This window comes from Drosophila subpulchrella, unplaced genomic scaffold (genome assembly GCF_014743375.2).
Source record: "Drosophila subpulchrella strain 33 F10 #4 breed RU33 unplaced genomic scaffold, RU_Dsub_v1.1 Primary Assembly Seq401, whole genome shotgun sequence".
Taxonomy (NCBI): domain Eukaryota; kingdom Metazoa; phylum Arthropoda; class Insecta; order Diptera; family Drosophilidae; genus Drosophila; species Drosophila subpulchrella.
In genome coordinates this window covers 25,001-42,500 of record NW_023665624.1, presented here as the reverse complement: position 1 = coordinate 42,500, position 17,500 = coordinate 25,001, and the positions used below count along the sequence as shown (strand labels likewise).

The 17,500-nt window shown below is 40.4% G+C and overlaps 2 non-coding genes and 1 pseudogene across 2 annotated transcripts in view; all 3 read right to left on the bottom strand.

Annotated features, from left to right (window-relative positions):
* LOC119562229 overlaps nucleotides 1–234 on the bottom strand; it is a 1,996-nt gene extending 1,762 nt beyond the window's left edge. The window contains exon 1 of the ribosomal RNA XR_005221774.1: nucleotides 1–234. This exon is cut by the window's left edge and continues 1,762 nt beyond it. This is a non-coding gene — a ribosomal RNA (small subunit ribosomal RNA).
* Nucleotides 235–6,814: 6,580 nt separating this feature from the next.
* Nucleotides 6,815–16,286, bottom strand: LOC119562223 (annotated as a pseudogene).
* Nucleotides 16,287–16,687: 401 nt separating this feature from the next.
* LOC119562226 lies at nucleotides 16,688–16,866 on the bottom strand. The gene has a single exon (XR_005221771.1). It is a non-coding gene; the product is annotated as a 5.8S ribosomal RNA (ribosomal RNA).
* Between the last annotated feature and the right edge of the window lie 634 nt (nucleotides 16,867–17,500).

The window sequence follows — 17,500 nt, the reverse complement described above, 5'->3', positions numbered from 1 at the left end:
TTGCGATCGCTTGGTTTTAGCCTAATAAAAGCACATGTCCCATAAGGTTCATGTTTTAATTGCATGTATTAGCTCTAGAATTACCACAGTTATCCAAGTAACTGTTAACGATCTAAGGAACCATAACTGATATAATGAGCCTTTTGCGGTTTCACTTTTAATTCGTGTGTACTTAGACATGCATGGCTTAATCTTTGAGACAAGCATATAACTACTGGCAGGATCAACCAGAATAATGTTTTTATTCATATTTCATTCATATTTTTGAATAGAAATTAGCAATATAAATTTTATAGATTGTTTTCTATCGAATACGGCCATTTTTATATAGCATTCGTATACGTTTGTTGTTTTCACAATATATACTTGTTCCGCCACTAATAATAACAAGTTTTTTAATTATTGATGTTAAAAACACAATATTTTTTTTCGTAATACGTAATAATTTTCTTATATTTGCATATTTCATTCTAAAATATCTTTTTTGTTCGACATACGTCATTATTGTATCCACACATGTACAATTTTTGTTTAACCAATATAAAATATTGAATTAAATCATTTGTATTTTGATGATAAATTTAAAATTTATCTGTATATATTCATATAAGACTCTTTGGTAATATATAATATAAAACCGAGCGCATATATGATATGTACGTTAGAAAAAATAATATATATATATATTATTTTCTTTTAATATAGGGACACCTCTTTTAATTTATCCCCGCAGGGAATTATCACATAACTCAGTATGTGATAATGGCAGACCAATATACATATATATCAAGATTATCAATACAAAATATATATCATTATTAGCCTGCCTCAATTGTAATTATTTATTTGGATTAACGATAAAGTTCGGAAACAATTTGTTATTCTATGTATAATAGAAACCTTGGCCTTTGTTTCAACATTATTATCTTTGGGCTTAAAATATTAACCGTGGAGCCAAGTCTCATATTCATAAATGAATAAAGAAACAAATTTGACGGATTAATATCTTCTCTACCGACAGACAGTATTTTGTCACGTCAATAGTAGATGGCCGGCCCATTGACCATCCTATAGTAGTTTTTGGACCCAATATCTTTAATTCGGGTATTTTCAATTGTCTTTGCCAATCAACCGTTTGGTACTCTCTCATATAATAAGAGAATACACATATAATTCCATTATATGGATATATCTTCATTATTTTATTTGCTACATCACCCTATAATAGTTTTTGAACCCGTCAACTTCAATTCGGGTATTTTCAATTGTCTTTGCCAACCATTTATATGGTATTCTCTATTATAATAAGAGAATACTAGTGTATATCCATTATATGGATATATCATCTTCATATTATTTGCTACACCACCCTATAGTAGTTTTTGAACCCATCATCTGCAATTCGGGTATTTTCAATTGTCTTTGCCAACCAACTATACGGTATTCTCTCTTATAATAAGAGAATACAAGTATATTTTCATTATATGGATATAATGCCATTTATTTTTCAATATCCATATAATTCATTTAGTTTTGTATGTACAAAACAAGTTTTCTTTATAGTATTGACAAAATCATATGTTTACGCATAACATAAGTTTTGACCAATACGAGGAGGGGCCCGCCAACGACCACCTCCCTATAGTAGTTTTTTACCCCACGCACTACTGCGTGCCTGTTTACAGTACTAGTGCCAGCTATCACTAGGTTTATATATCATGTTTCAGTGATATATGGGTAAATTCTACCATTTATTCTTATGTATATGGCATTTCTATGCCATATTTATACAATCCATTCATATCTTAATGTATATTTATTATATTATACATTATTATGCCTTATAGGTATTATACCTATAAGCCATATCCATACGATTCATTCACTAGTGCCGCCCCTCACTAGGTTTATAATTGTTATATCATTGATATACAATTTATTTCTATATATATGGCATTTATATGCCATATCCATACAATGCATTCACATTTCAATGTATATTTACTTGTTATACATTATTATGCCTTATAGGTATTATACCTATAAGCCATATCCATACGATTCACTTATATAAATATATGTATATTTTTCTATACATAATTTTTTTTTATTTTGTATGGATTTCTATGCATATCCATAGTTTATATGGATATGCTTGGCGTTCTATATAGTATTGACAAATTCATATGCATAACATAAGTTTTGACCAATACGAGGAGGGGCCCGCCAACGACCACCTCCCTATAGTAGTTTTTTACCCCACGCACTATTGCGTGCCTGTTTACAGTACTAGTGCCAGCTATCACTAGGTTTATATATCGTGTTTCAGTGATATATGGGTAAATTCTACCATTTATTCTTATGTATATGGCATTTCTATGCCATATTTATACAATCCATTCATATCTTAATGTATATTTATTATATTATACATTATTATGCCTTATAGGTATTATACCTATAAGCCATATCCATACGATTCATTCACTAGTGCCGCCCCTCACTAGGTTTATAATTGTTATATCATTGATATACAATTTATTTCTATATATATGGCATTTATATGCCATATCCATACAATGCATTCACATTTCAATGTATATTTACTTGTTATACATTATTATGCCTTATAGGTATTATACCTATAAGCCATATCCATACGATTCACTTATATAAATATATGTATATTTTTTCTATACATAATTTTTTTTTACTTTTGTATGGATTTCTATGCATATCCATAGTTTATATGGATATGCTTGGCGTTCTATATAGTATTGACAAATTCATATGCATAACATAAGTTTTGACCAATACGAGGAGGGGCCCGCCAACGACCACCTCCCTATAGTAGTTTTTTACCCCACGCACTATTGCGTGCCTGTTTACAGTACTAGTGCCAGCTATCACTAGGTTTATATATCGTGTTTCAGTGATATATGGGTAAATTCTACCATTTATTCTTATGTATATGGCATTTCTATGCCATATTTATACAATCCATTCATATCTTAATGTATATTTATTATATTATACATTATTATGCCTTATAGGTATTATACCTATAAGCCATATCCATACGATTCATTCACTAGTGCCGCCCCTCACTAGGTTTATAATTGTTATATCATTGATATACATTTATTTCTATATATATGGCATTTTATATGCCATATCCATACAATGCATTCACATTTCAATGTATATTTACTTGTTATACATTATTATGCCTTATAGGTATTATACCTATAAGCCATATCCATACGATTCACTTATATAAATATATGTATATTTTTCTATACATAATTTTTTTTACTTTTGTATGGTTTCTATGCATATCCATAGTTTATATGGATATGCTTGGCGTTCTATATAGTATTGACAAATTCATATGCATAACATAAGTTTTGACCAATACGAGGAGGGGCCCGCCAACGACCACCTCCCTATAGTAGTTTTTTACCCCACGCACTATTGCGTGCCTGTTTACAGTACTAGTGCCAGCTATCACTAGGTTTATATATCGTGTTTCAGTGATATATGGGTAAATTCTACCATTTATTCTTATGTATATGGCATTTCTATGCCATATTTATACAATCCATTCATATCTTAATGTATATTTATTATATTATACATTATTATGCCTTATAGGTATTATACCTATAAGCCATATCCATACGATTCATTCACTAGTGCCGCCCCTCACTAGGTTTATAATTGTTATATCATTGATATACAATTTATTTCTATATATATGGCATTTATATGCCATATCCATACAATGCATTCACATTTCAATGTATATTTACTTGTTATACATTATTATGCCTTATAGGTATTATACCTATAAGCCATATCCATACGATTCACTTATATAAATATATGTATATTTTTCTATACATAATTTTTTTTTACTTTTGTATGGTTTTCTATGCATATCCATAGTTTATATGGATATGCTTGGCGTTCTATATAGTATTGACAAATTCATATGCATAACATAAGTTTTGACCAATACGAGGAGGGGCCCGCCAACGACCACCTCCCTATAGTAGTTTTTTACCCCACGCACTATTGCGTGCCTGTTTACAGTACTAGTGCCAGCTATCACTAGGTTTATATATCGTGTTTCAGTGATATATGGGTAAATTCTACCATTTATTCTTATGTATATGGCATTTCTATGCCATATTTATACAATCCATTCATATCTTAATGTATATTTATTATATTATACATTATTATGCCTTATAGGTATTATACCTATAAGCCATATCCATACGATTCATTCACTAGTGCCGCCCCTCACTAGGTTTATAATTGTTATATCATTGATATACAATTTATTTCTATATATATGGCATTTATATGCCATATCCATACAATGCATTCACATTTCAATGTATATTTACTTGTTATACATTATTATGCCTTATAGGTATTATACCTATAAGCCATATCCATACGATTCACTTATATAAATATATGTATATTTTTCTATACATAATTTTTTTTTACTTTTGTATGGATTTCTATGCATATCCATAGTTTATATGGATATGCTTGGCGTTCTATATAGTATTGACAAATTCATATGCATAACATAAGTTTTGACCAATACGAGGAGGGGCCCGCCAACGACCACCTCCCTATAGTAGTTTTTTACCCCACGCACTATTGCGTGCCTGTTTACAGTACTAGTGCCAGCTATCACTAGGTTTATATATCGTGTTTCAGTGATATATGGGTAAATTCTACCATTTATTCTTATGTATATGGCATTTCTATGCCATATTTATACAATCCATTCATATCTTAATGTATATTTATTATATTATACATTATTATGCCTTATAGGTATTATACCTATAAGCCATATCCATACGATTCATTCACTAGTGCCGCCCCTCACTAGGTTTATAATTGTTATATCATTGATATACAATTTATTTCTATATATATGGCATTTATATGCCATATCCATACAATGCATTCACATTTCAATGTATATTTACTTGTTATACATTATTATGCCTTATAGGTATTATACCTATAAGCCATATCCATACGATTCACTTATATAAATATATGTATATTTTTCTATACATAATTTTTTTTTACTTTTGTATGGATTTCTATGCATATCCATAGTTTATATGGATATGCTTGGCGTTCTATATAGTATTGACAAATTCATATGCATAACATAAGTTTTGACCAATACGAGGAGGGGCCCGCCAACGACCACCTCCCTATAGTAGTTTTTTACCCCACGCACTATTGCGTGCATGTTTACAGTACTAGTGCCAGCTATCATTAGGTTTATATATCGTGTTTCAGTGATATATGGGTAAATTCTACCATTTATTCTTATGTATGTATATGGCATTTCTATGCCATATTTATATAATTCATTCATATCTTAATTTATATTTATTATATTATACATTATTATGCCTTATAGGTATTATACCTATAAGCCATATCCATACGATTCATATACTAGTGCAGCCCCTCACTAGGTTTATATATCTCATTTTAATTATATATTGGTAAATTCTATTATTTATTCTTGTGTATATGGCACTTATATGCCGCCATATCTATAAAAATGCATTTATATTTCAATGTATATTTTCTATATTATACATTATTATGCCTTAAAAAGTTATTATACCTACCATAAGGCGATATCCATACGATTCATTTATATAAAAGATATATGTATAATTTTCTATACATAATTTTTTTTTATGAATATATGGGTTTCCTAAGCATATCCATATAATACATTTAGTTTTATATGGATTAGATTGGTCTTCTTTATTGTATTGCCAAACTCATATTGATAAAATAAGTTTTGAACAATAAGAGGATCAGCCGCCAACCAACCAACCACTGCTACCATTGGAGGAACATATACTTACTTTTTATATGTCCTCTTACTTGAATGGTCCTCTCTTTACTTGAAAATTTCATTACCATAGGAATCTATTTATACATGGAATATGATTTCCACTACTTTTTCGCGTCACTAATAATTAATATGACGATACAGACTTGCTACCATAACATAAGTCTTGAACAATAATAGGAGCAGCCGCCAACCAACCACCAACCAACCAACCACTGCTACCATTGATAGTAATTTTATATGTCCTCTTTAGTTGAATTTCAATACCATAGGAATATTTATACATGGAATATGTTTTGCCACTACTTTTTCGCGTCACTAATAATATGACGATACAGTCTTGCTACCATAACATAAGTTTTGAACAATAAGAGGAGCAGACACACCAACCAACCAACCGCGCTGCTACCATTATATATACTTATATTTATATAAGTCCTCTTTACTTGAATGGCCTCTTTACTTGAATTTCAATACCATAGGAATATTTATTTATACATGGAATATGTTTTGCCACTACTTTTTCGCGTCACTAATAATATGACGATATAGACTTGCTACCATAACATAAGTTTTGAACAATAAGAGGAGCAGACACCAACCAACCAACCGCTGCTACCATTGAATGAACCATATATACAAACTTTTATATATGTCCTCTTTACTTGAATTTTAATACCATAGGAATATTTATACATGGAATATGTTTGCCACTTTATCATCGCGTCACTAATAAGATGACGATACATTTTGTTTGTTCAATATTTACTTATATATTGATGTTTCCAATTTAGGTCTTTTATATTTCTTCTTCCCTACCTTACACACCACAAACAAAGTGGCGTGCGATGCTGCAAGCAAGCATAATGATTATGCCCGCTTGCAACATCTTTATTATCGAATCATCAAGCAAAGGATAAGCTTCAGTGGATCGCAGTATGGCAGCTGCTCAACCACTTACAACACCTTGCCTGTTACAAAAGTCGTTTACAATTGATTCTAGGCTTTGTCATTGTATTAAATAATGCTTTTATATGTAACTAGCGCGGCATCAGGTGATCAAAGATCCTCCCAATTTACTATGTTACAAATTACATTGGCATCACATCCATTGTCGTTTATAAAGTAAATTATAAACTTTAAATGGTTTAGAAGCCATACAATGCAAATTGCCCCTTATTTATCATTGCAGTCCAGCACGGATACGACCTTAGAGGCGTTCAGGCATAATCCAACGGACGTAGCGTCATACCACTGTTCGCTCGAACAAGTATTGTGCCATTGGTCCGTACCTGCGGTTCCTCTCGTACTACGCAGGAATGCTGTCGCAACAACGTTTTGTCATTAGTAGGGTAAAACTAACCTGTCTCACGACGGTCTAAACCCAGCTCACGTTCCCTTGCATGGGTGAACAATCCAACGCTTGGTGAATTTTGCTTCACAATGATAGGAAGAGCCGACATCGAAGGATCAAAAAGCGACGTCGCTATGAACGCTTGGCCGCCACAAGCCAGTTATCCCTATGGTAACTTTTCTGACACCTCTTGTTAAAAACTCTTTAAACCAAAAGGATCGATAGGCCGAGCTTTTGCTGTCCCTGTGTGTACTGAACACCGAGATCAAGTCAGCATTTGCCCTTTTGCTCTATGTGTGGTTTCTGTCCGCACTGAGCTGGCCTTGGGACACCTCCGTTATTATTTGAGAGATGTACCGCCCCAGTCAAACTCCCTACCTGGCAATGTCCTTGAATTGGATCATACCTGAGTAATTGGAGTTATACCAAATTTTCAAATCAAAAATACATAAATGCACCGTTTTATTAAAGAATTTGTTTGCGATTATATAACAAACTCGTGATACTTTGATCAAGAAGCTTGCATCAAAACCCAATACCATAAGATATAATAAATATATCCGTATAATGGCTAGGAAATGATACACGTTCCATTTAATCAAGTAAGTAAGGAAACAATAAGAGTAGTGGTATTTCATTGGCGATACCAAACCGAAGTCTAATATCTCCCACTTATTCTACACCTCTTATGTCTCCTTACACTGCCAGATTAGAGTCAAGCTCAAAAGGGTCTTCTTTCCCCGCTAATTATTCCAAGCCCGTTCCCTTGGCTGTGGTTTCGCTAGATAGTAGATAGGGACAGGTGTGTCTCGGATCCCTCCGAACTTGTTTTACGTGGCGTGTTCCACAATGAAGGGATTACAACCACGGCATTCTAATATACCCACAAGTGAGTATATAATGCACGGGTCTAGGTTAAGCGCCAGACCAACGCCCCGGACTAGAAGCTATAGCTATGTACATAGCATCCACCCCAGTAGCAATTCGAGTACTTACTTGTCGGGCAAGCACTCCCCCTTGCGTAGGGGCGAGATCTATCTAAAATCTCTACTGTTCTGTGGGTCACAGCACCCGAGTTGTATAACGCAACATCCACGTCGAGCCCGAGGACTCTACCCGCGATATAGGTGTCAACCACAGCCACCACGATACTCCCACAAGGGGGCCAACCTCAATGAGCAGCCTTGGAGCTGCTCAACCCGTGGTACCGAAATTACAGGCTCGGTGAGCCTCACCCCTTCAGCTCCGACAAGCTCGGATGAGGCAACCATTGCCATATTAGTCGCCTCCTACGACAAGCTATGGCAGGCTGTGGCAGTATTCTTCGCCGCTACCACACGGCAAAAGAGGTGTGGGACTAACGTCCCGGCGCCTGTGGTTCCTCCCTCGTCGCATCCATCCTTCGCCTCGAGAAGGCAGCATCGGCAAAAACTCCTAGGAGACGCATCCGTTCTGGGGTCTCGACTACTCCCGCGACGATCCATCTTCCCTGGTCTCGAACGACTCCAAGGGCATCCAGGTCCCGCAAATCGTTGTACAGGCGGCATTCACACAGTATGTGGCGCCAGTCCTCTCTTGCCACGCCACATGAGCATGCGGTCGTGGTGCTGAGGGTCCTGCCTTTGCAGAAATGCGTTCATCGACCCGTGTCCTGTCAGCAAGAATCCGGCTTTGAGGGTAAAGACAAAGTCTTTCCTCTTGTAGACGAACGCTGCCTCTGGGAAAAACTCGCGAGTCACGGAGCCGTGTTCCGCGCGATCCCATCTGAGTTGCCACTCATTTAGCAGACGTTCGTCTAGCAGCGCCATCTTAGCTTTCCAGTCCAACACGGACAGGTCCTGTCCGTGGAGCCAGTCGCTCTCATCCAGGGGGACATCCTTCCTCAGCTTGAACTTCACGGCGATCCTGTGAGCATCCAGATCCATTGGAGGAGCACCAGCAAGCACCTGCAGTGCCACCGTGGACACTGTGCGGCATACCGGTAGGCATCCTAAAAGGATGGACCTCTGGCACGAGGTGAGGAGTTTAAGGGACTTGCCCCTACTCGCCGCCTTGTACCAGACCGAGGCACCAAAGAGTGCACAGGGGACCATGAGTCCGCTGTAAATCGTCCTCTTAGCACGGGAGCTGAGCCCCCAATCGACTCGAAGCACCCGCGCTAGTCCTCCGGCAACTCCAGCCAGCCGATCTCTGAGAGCAGAGATATGCGGGAGAAAACTCAACCGCTCGCCGACTAAGATGCCAAGGTACCGGCATTTGGTGACGTAAGGCAGGCTTGCTCCAGCAAACCGTACCGTCGGTCTCCTCGTGCGTGAAAGCTGTCCTTTCAGCAACATTATTGCCGTCTTGCTGGTTGACACACTCACTCCAACCTCAGCTCCCCAGGCTCCCACGATGTCCATCAACTGCTCGCCCTTCCGCTCCAGATCGGCACGGGAATTCCCGTCGACGAAAAGCAGAAGATCATCTGCAAACGCGCTCAGAGCACAATGTGGCTCCAAGCGCTGAAGCAGCACATCCATCAGTAAATTCCAAATAAATGGACCACTGACGGACCCTTGCGGGCAGCCCCGTGTAACCGCAACTGTGGCTGCTTCATACCTGCTGATGATGCTTGCGCTACGGCCGGAAAAATAGCTTTTCCACAAGTCGATTTCTCGACAGCCTACGTCGACAAGCCGATCCAGCACCGCACTCCACTCCACGTTGTCGAAGGCTCCCTTGAAATCGACAAAGATTCCAAGGACCCTCCTCTCGCGACTGTTGGCGACGGTGTTTTTGGCGTGCATCCACGCATCCTCCACGCAGCGTCCAGGCCTGAATCCGAATTGCCATCTGCAGCCATCCGGTAGCACATCCTTCAGCCGATTCACCATGATTCCCTCAAGCGCCTTTCCGAACACTGGCAAAAGGCATATGCCGCGATAAGAGGCAGGATCGCTCCTGTCCTTATCTGGCCCCTTTACCAGCGGTATCACTCTCGGGTGCTTCCACTCGGCCGGAAAGTATCCTTCCGAGATGCACCGAGAGTACAGCTTCGTCAGGTGCTGAGGGATGGCACGCCATACCTCCTTGACAATACCGCCCGTGATGCCATCCATACCCGGCGATCGCCGGCTTCTCAGCCTCGCGACGCTGGTTGCCACCTCGAAGGCTTCGAGGATCGGTGGGGCACCAGGGGGTATGTCTTCTCGTGTCGTCGACTCCGCAACAGGGAAAAAGTTGCGGAGAAGCACACTTGCGCAGTCGTGCCAAGTTACGGAAAGCGCGCCGTTCGACCGGAGACATCCGAGATCGGCTGTCTTCTTCCGGCCTCGGCATATTCGGTATACGTGCCCCCATGGATCATCCTTGTGCCGTCCCACGAAGTCCCGCCAGTTTTGCTCCTTTGTCGTCAAGATAAGCTTCTTGTACTGGCCTGAGGCAAATCTCAGTCCAGCGGCAAGTTGCTCAGCATCGTCGGTGCCACTCCGGCGAGCTGCCTGCAGCCTACGCCTCAGTCTCCGGACCTCTTGGCGCTTGGTACTCAGCTCAGGATTCCACCATATTACGTTTCCCCTCGCTGCAGGTATCCTGCGCCCTATCACCCTGTCGCACACATCGTGTACGATGGAGCGAAGGGCAGACACATGGTCGTCCAACGGCGATTCCTCCAGTTCCTCGAGACTCTGTGCTGCACTCCTTAACTCTACACTGAATCTTCGCCAACTTGCATTGGAGAGCTTCCATTGCGGTACCGGAGCTAGGCTCTCAACGGTACTGCTCGGATCTGGAGTAACCTCAACAGTGATAATGTTGTGGTCACTCAGCTCCCAGAAGTCAACTCTCCAATCGTAGGTTGCCCATACTCGCGCCGCTTCGTTGGCGAAGGTCACGTCGATATCACTTCTAGAGCGGTGATTATCGAACGTGAACACCTGGCTGGCCGTATTCAGTACACTGGCACCGCTTGCGATTATCCACTCGTTCATGAGCTGTCCCCGTTCGCGGTTCAGGCGGTCTCCAGAGTTGTCTGGGGATTTGCTGAACCACATAGGGGAGACTGCGTTAGCATCAAGTCCGAGGATTGTCGGTGTTCTGCTAGCTAATAGCAGAACCGTATCCAGGTAGTCAGTGTAGGGCTCCAGAGCAGCTAGATGCTGGCAGTATACGGAGGCCAGAAAGATTGTGCCATATCTTCCTGTGACACTCACGCACACTCCGTAGTCCGTCGTCAAAGCCTCGATGGGCATGCAGATGGCAGATGGGTCGTCCACGATGATGGCAGCTTTCTTCCTCCTATCGGCGAATATCCTCATTCCTCCAGGCAGTCCAGTGAGTCGCTTGCCAGCGTCCACGTAGGGCTCCTGGACTAGTGCGAACAGGTGGCCAGCATCTCTCATCTGCTTGGCAAGCTCGATGACAGCGCAACGGCCTCGACCACAATTCGCTTGGATGAAGCTAAACATTATCAATGTCTAGCTTGCACCCTGGCTAGCAGCGCGCCGTATATCGGGCAGCCACCCGAAAGCATATAATGCCCCGAGGGCATACCCTTGTGACGGCAGTTGCGGCAGTCCACCGCATTTCTGCACTTCGCCGCGACGTGGTCGTTCTGTCCGCACTGGCGGCAGACCTGCTTCTCTCGGGCGTACCGACACTCATTGACCTTGTGGTCAAAGCCAAGGCATCGGTGGCACGCGTAGGTTCGCACCTGAGAGCGGCAGCGGTAGGAAAACCACTTAATGTATACTCTCCCGCCCTCGAGAACGGCCAGCGCCTGGTCGTCTACCTCCAGCGTCACATTGATTGTGGCACCGTCAGCAGCTGACCAGGGCTTGGTCGCCAGGACAACCGCCTTCTGGAACTCCTTGAGGCTCATCTCTTCGAAGTTCTTCTCCCTGAGCTCCATCATAAACTCGTCCGGTCCCACGGAGGTGTCCACATCCTGGACCGTAACACGCGGCTTCGCAGCGGTGTTCCTCGACACCTTCAGGCCCACCTCGGCGAACTTTGCGGAGGCGACGACCTTCGTCATCTCCGCCTGCGAAGGCGTGCGAATGATCGCGCCGCCCCGCTTCAGCTCACGCACCTCGTGTACTCGTACGCCCAGAGCGGGCGCTACCTCCTTGCGGATCTTCTCAGCGATTTGCCTGCCTGACAGGGCCGGGTCGTCGCACGCAACGACAGCCGACCATGTCTCCCGAATCTTCCGCGGTGCGGGTACGGGGGCAAGGGGGGCAACAGGGGCAGCAGGTGAGGCGACTAGGTGCGCGCCTCTAGCAGCGGTGGCTGCATATGAGGCGGCCGAGGCGACCGGTGTCTGCCTCTTCAAGCGATCCTCCAGCACTCCGATGCGGATCAGCAGGGCTCCGACGACCTCCTCGTAGCGGTTTGCCAACAACTGCGTCTTAATGCTCACGGTAGGGCTCGCTACGTGGGACATCCTCAGGATATCCGCACGGATGTCGCCCATCTCGGCAGCAACGGCTCCGTTTCCCCTCCATTCCCTGTCCGAGAAGGATTTCTCTATGCTGGCTGGCACGACGAAGGTCCCTCCATCAGCAGCGGCTGCGACTGTGGCAGCGTCGGCGGGGGCAGCGGCGGGGGCAGCGGCGGGGGCAGCGGCGGCGGCAGCGGCAGCGGCTGCGGCAGCGGCAGCGGCTGCGACTGCGGCAGCGTCAGCGGCGGGGGCAGCGGCGGGGGCAGCGGCAAAGGCGTCGGCAGGGGCAGCGGCGGTTGCATCCAGCGCCAACACTTTGCACCTCGAGGCCTCCCTCAGCGGCGCTTTGTTGCGCTTGCCTCTGGCGCGCCCTCTGCCCGAGCTGCTTCCACGGCTGCTCGCACTTTCGCTCCCGGACTCGTCGACCACCATTTTTGGTGGCGCCATCTGCCGGTTATCGGCCTTACTAAGTAAGCTCTTTGATATTCGAGACTTACCCCTTCCTATCAGCTGGTTCTCAAAAGCTCGGTCAGCTGATCAGCTGATCCAAGTTCAGCGGAGACACAAACCGCACAGCTGTGGGCGACAAAATGTGCCTAAATTAGGCAAACGCCTCTCTCGAGAGAGCGCCTCTCTCGCGACACACGTGTCTTAATGGAAAATTTCCAAAAAGAAAAACGCGAATATCGCCCGATTTCCGCAGAATTTCAAACGGAAAACACACGCACTGTGTTCGCAAGCACGAAACACGAATTTTCGCACTATTTTCAACAATGTACCTGTTGTTTTACTGCCTAAATGCACTTTACTCGCGGAGCGTACGGAAAAACACGTCTGTTCTCGCGAGCAACCAAACACCGACTGTGTGTAGATAGGGACAGTAGGAATCTCGTTAATCCATTCATGCGCGTCACTAATTAGATGACGAGGCATTTGGCTACCTTAAGAGAGTCATAGTTACTCCCGCCGTTGACCCGCGCTTACTTGAATTTCTTCACTTTGACATTCAGAGCACTGGGCAGAAATCACATTGTGTCAACACCCGCTAGGGCCATCACAATGCTTTGTTTTAATTAGACAGTCGGATTCCCCAAGTCCGTGCCAGTTCTGAATTGATTGTTAATTGATAATCGTTATAATTAATAAGAACTAATTGGTTTAACCCAATTAGTATTCTTAAAAATTTTAGCAAGAAAGTTCCACAATTGGCTACGTAACTAAACTATCCGGGGAACAAGTGACCAACATAAATGCCAGACACTCTATTTACCCAGAACGAGCACATAAACCATGTTATTGTTTCCCAATCAAGCCCGACTATCTCAATCTTCAGAGCCAATCCTTATCCCGAAGTTACGGATCTAATTTGCCGACTTCCCTTACCTACATTATTCTATCGACTAGAGACTCTTCACCTTGGAGACCAGCTGCGGATATTGGTACGGCCTGTTGAGAAGTTTGCGTGTCCCCACCATAAATTTTCAAGGTCCGAGGAGAAAATATCGACACAACAGTATATGTCATGCTCTTCTAGCCCATCTACCATATCTCTCTGCGAAAGACTTCCATGGTAGTACGGCTATAAAACAGAAAAGAAAACTCTTCCGATATCTCTCGACGGCTTCTTTATGGTCGTTCCTGTTGCCAGGATGAGCACGAGGCCCATATTTAATAACAAACGGATACTCAACAGGTTACGGAATTGGAACCGTATTCCCTTTCGTTCAAAATTATTCAAGTATATTAATTAGCTTGATTTATATAATATAATTATATTTGTATGGCATTTGTGTTTTACTTGAAAATTTTCGGCTTTCGCCTTGAACTTAGGACCGACTAACTCGTGATCAACCACTGTTCACACGAAACCCTTCTCCACTTCAGTCCTCCAAGGTCTCATTCGATTATTTGCTACTACCACCAAGATCTGTACCAATGGCAGCTCCATGCAGGCTTACGCCAAACACTTCTACGCATACCATTGTACCTTCCTACTCACTAAAGTTTCAAAATTTATATCACAAGTAATATAAATCATCTACTTTAGCGGTAATGTATAGGTATACAACTTAAGCGCCATCCATTTTAAGGGCTAGTTGCTTCGGCAGGTGAGTTGTTACACACTCCTTAGCGGATTTCGACTTCCATGATCACCGTCCTGCTGTTTTAAGCAACCAACGCCTTTCATGGTATCTGCATGAGTTGTTAATTTGGGCACCGTAACATTACGTTTGGTTCATCCCACAGCGCCAGTTCTGCTTACCAAAAGTGGCCCACTGGGCACATTATATCATAACCTTGAACTTCATATCAAGAAAGTTAAGGTTCTTACCCATTTAAAGTTTGAGAATAGGTTAAGATCGTTTCGACCCTAAGGCCTCTAATCATTCGCTTTACCAGATAAGATTATTTTATATAACATTAAAATGCACCAGCTATCCTGAGGGAAACTTCGGAAGGAACCAGCTACTAGATGGTTCGATTGGTCTTTCGCCCCTATACTCAATTCTGACAATCGATTTGCACGTCAGAACTGTTTCGGTCTTCCATCAGGGTTTCCCCTGACTTCAACCTGATCAAGTATAGTTCACCATCTTTCGGGTCACAGCATATATGCTCAAGGTACGTTCCAGTTAGAGGCATAAATAATATAAATATCATTATACATAACTATATAGAACGCCCCGGGATTGTGTTAATTAGCTATAAATAGTTAAAAAACTAATCCCATTATTAGTCAAGTTAATTACGCTATTAGGTTTATATCCCAATAACTTGCACATATGTTAGACTCCTTGGTCCGTGTTTCAAGACGGGTCCCGAAGGTATCCTGAATCTTTCGCATTGTTAATCATACAAGTGCATATAATAAACACAAAAATCAATGATAATTATGCCATTATATAATTCCGAAAAATTAACGCACTGTATTCATATAAATCTATCAGCACTTTATCAAATTAATAACATTTATTCTGTGTTAAAATGCAAGCAAATTAATTTGAATAAACTATAAGTTATATTTTATGATAAATTTTGTATGCTAATAGATTACAATGTCCTTATATGGAAAAAATGCACACTATTATCATAATATTGTTTAAATATTACAATTTTAATGATGAATTTTCCATAACGGATATTCAGGTTCATCGGGCTTAACCTCTAAGCAGTTTCACGTACTGTTTAACTCTCTATTCAGAGTTCTTTTCAACTTTCCCTCACGGTACTTGTTTACTATCGGTCTCATGGTTATATTTAGTTTTAGATGGAGTTTACCACCCACTTAGTGCTGCACTATCAAGCAACACGACTCTTTGGAAACATCATCTAGTAATCATTAACGTTATACGGGCCTGGCACCCTCTATGGGTAAATGGCCTCATTTAAGAAGGACTTAAATCGTTAATTTCTCATACTAGAATATTGACGCTCCATACACTGCATCTCACATTTGCCATATAGACAAAGTGACTTAGTGCTGAACTGATTTCTTTTCGCTCGCCGCTACTAAGAAAATCCTGGTTAGTTTCTTTTCCTCCCCTAATTAATATGCTTAAATTCAGGGGGTAGTCCCATATGAGTTGAGGTTGTGTATAACTTTTTTTGCAATTAATTCTTTATATATAATGATAAAACATTTTATTAAATTCGTTATATATTTTATATATTTGTATGGCATTTGTTTGGTCTAACGAATCAACGAAGAATAATAATATTGTCAACGGCTTTCTATTTACTAATCTTTAATAAGAGACAATTCTAGATAAATTTTTTATGCTAGACATTTCTCAGTATTATTTGATTGAAAAAGAAAATATTTCTCTTCGTTTTTCACATTCAAATTATTTACTAATGTGAGATAATGTTTTTCATATATTTGTTAATATTATGAATAATATAATAATTAAATTATTATTATCCAATAATATACCATATGCTTATAAAATTTCATTATAAAATTTATATAAACAACTTAATTAGCATAGTCTTACAACCCTCAACCATATGTAGTCCAAGCAGCACTATAAAATTAATTAAAGTACATAACAGCATGGACTGCGATATGCGTTCAAAATGTCGATGTTCATGTGTCCTGCAGTTCACACGATGACGCACAGTTTGCTGCGTTCTTCATCGACCCATGAGCCGAGTGATCCACCGCTTAGAGTTTTATATATTGGTTTGGTAATTTTGTCATATATGTTTTTATTGAAAGAAATTAAAAATACACCATTTTACTGGCATATATCAATTCCTTCAATAAATTGATTTTTATACCTAAAACGAATGCTGCGAAATGTCTTAGTTTCATATAACCAATAATATATCAAGTATTTTTTAAATGGCATTTACGGTATTAATACTTTTTTTTAGCGATATATATTGAAATTTATATAAAACATTAACCTGTAATAATCAGGTACAACATTGTACATTTTAGGTTGTTGCATTATCCAATGTATGCGCATAACTGAGATGAACAATACATATCGCAACGCGTGTATATTATGGTCCATATACACACAGTGTTTTATTAATTAATTGCATTTAATATACAATATAATAATAATATTAAATAAATTTAATAATTTCGATTTGCTTGTTCGAATTTGTTATTTGTTTGCTTTTGCTTATTTATTTATCTCTTATTTAATGCAATAATATATTTATTATTACAATTATTATTTCGATTTGCTTGTTCGAAATTTTATATTTGATCTATAAAAGATCATATTTTTGGCAATTTATATTTTATTTGTATTACTATAATATATTATATTATTATAATAAAAACAAATTTTTT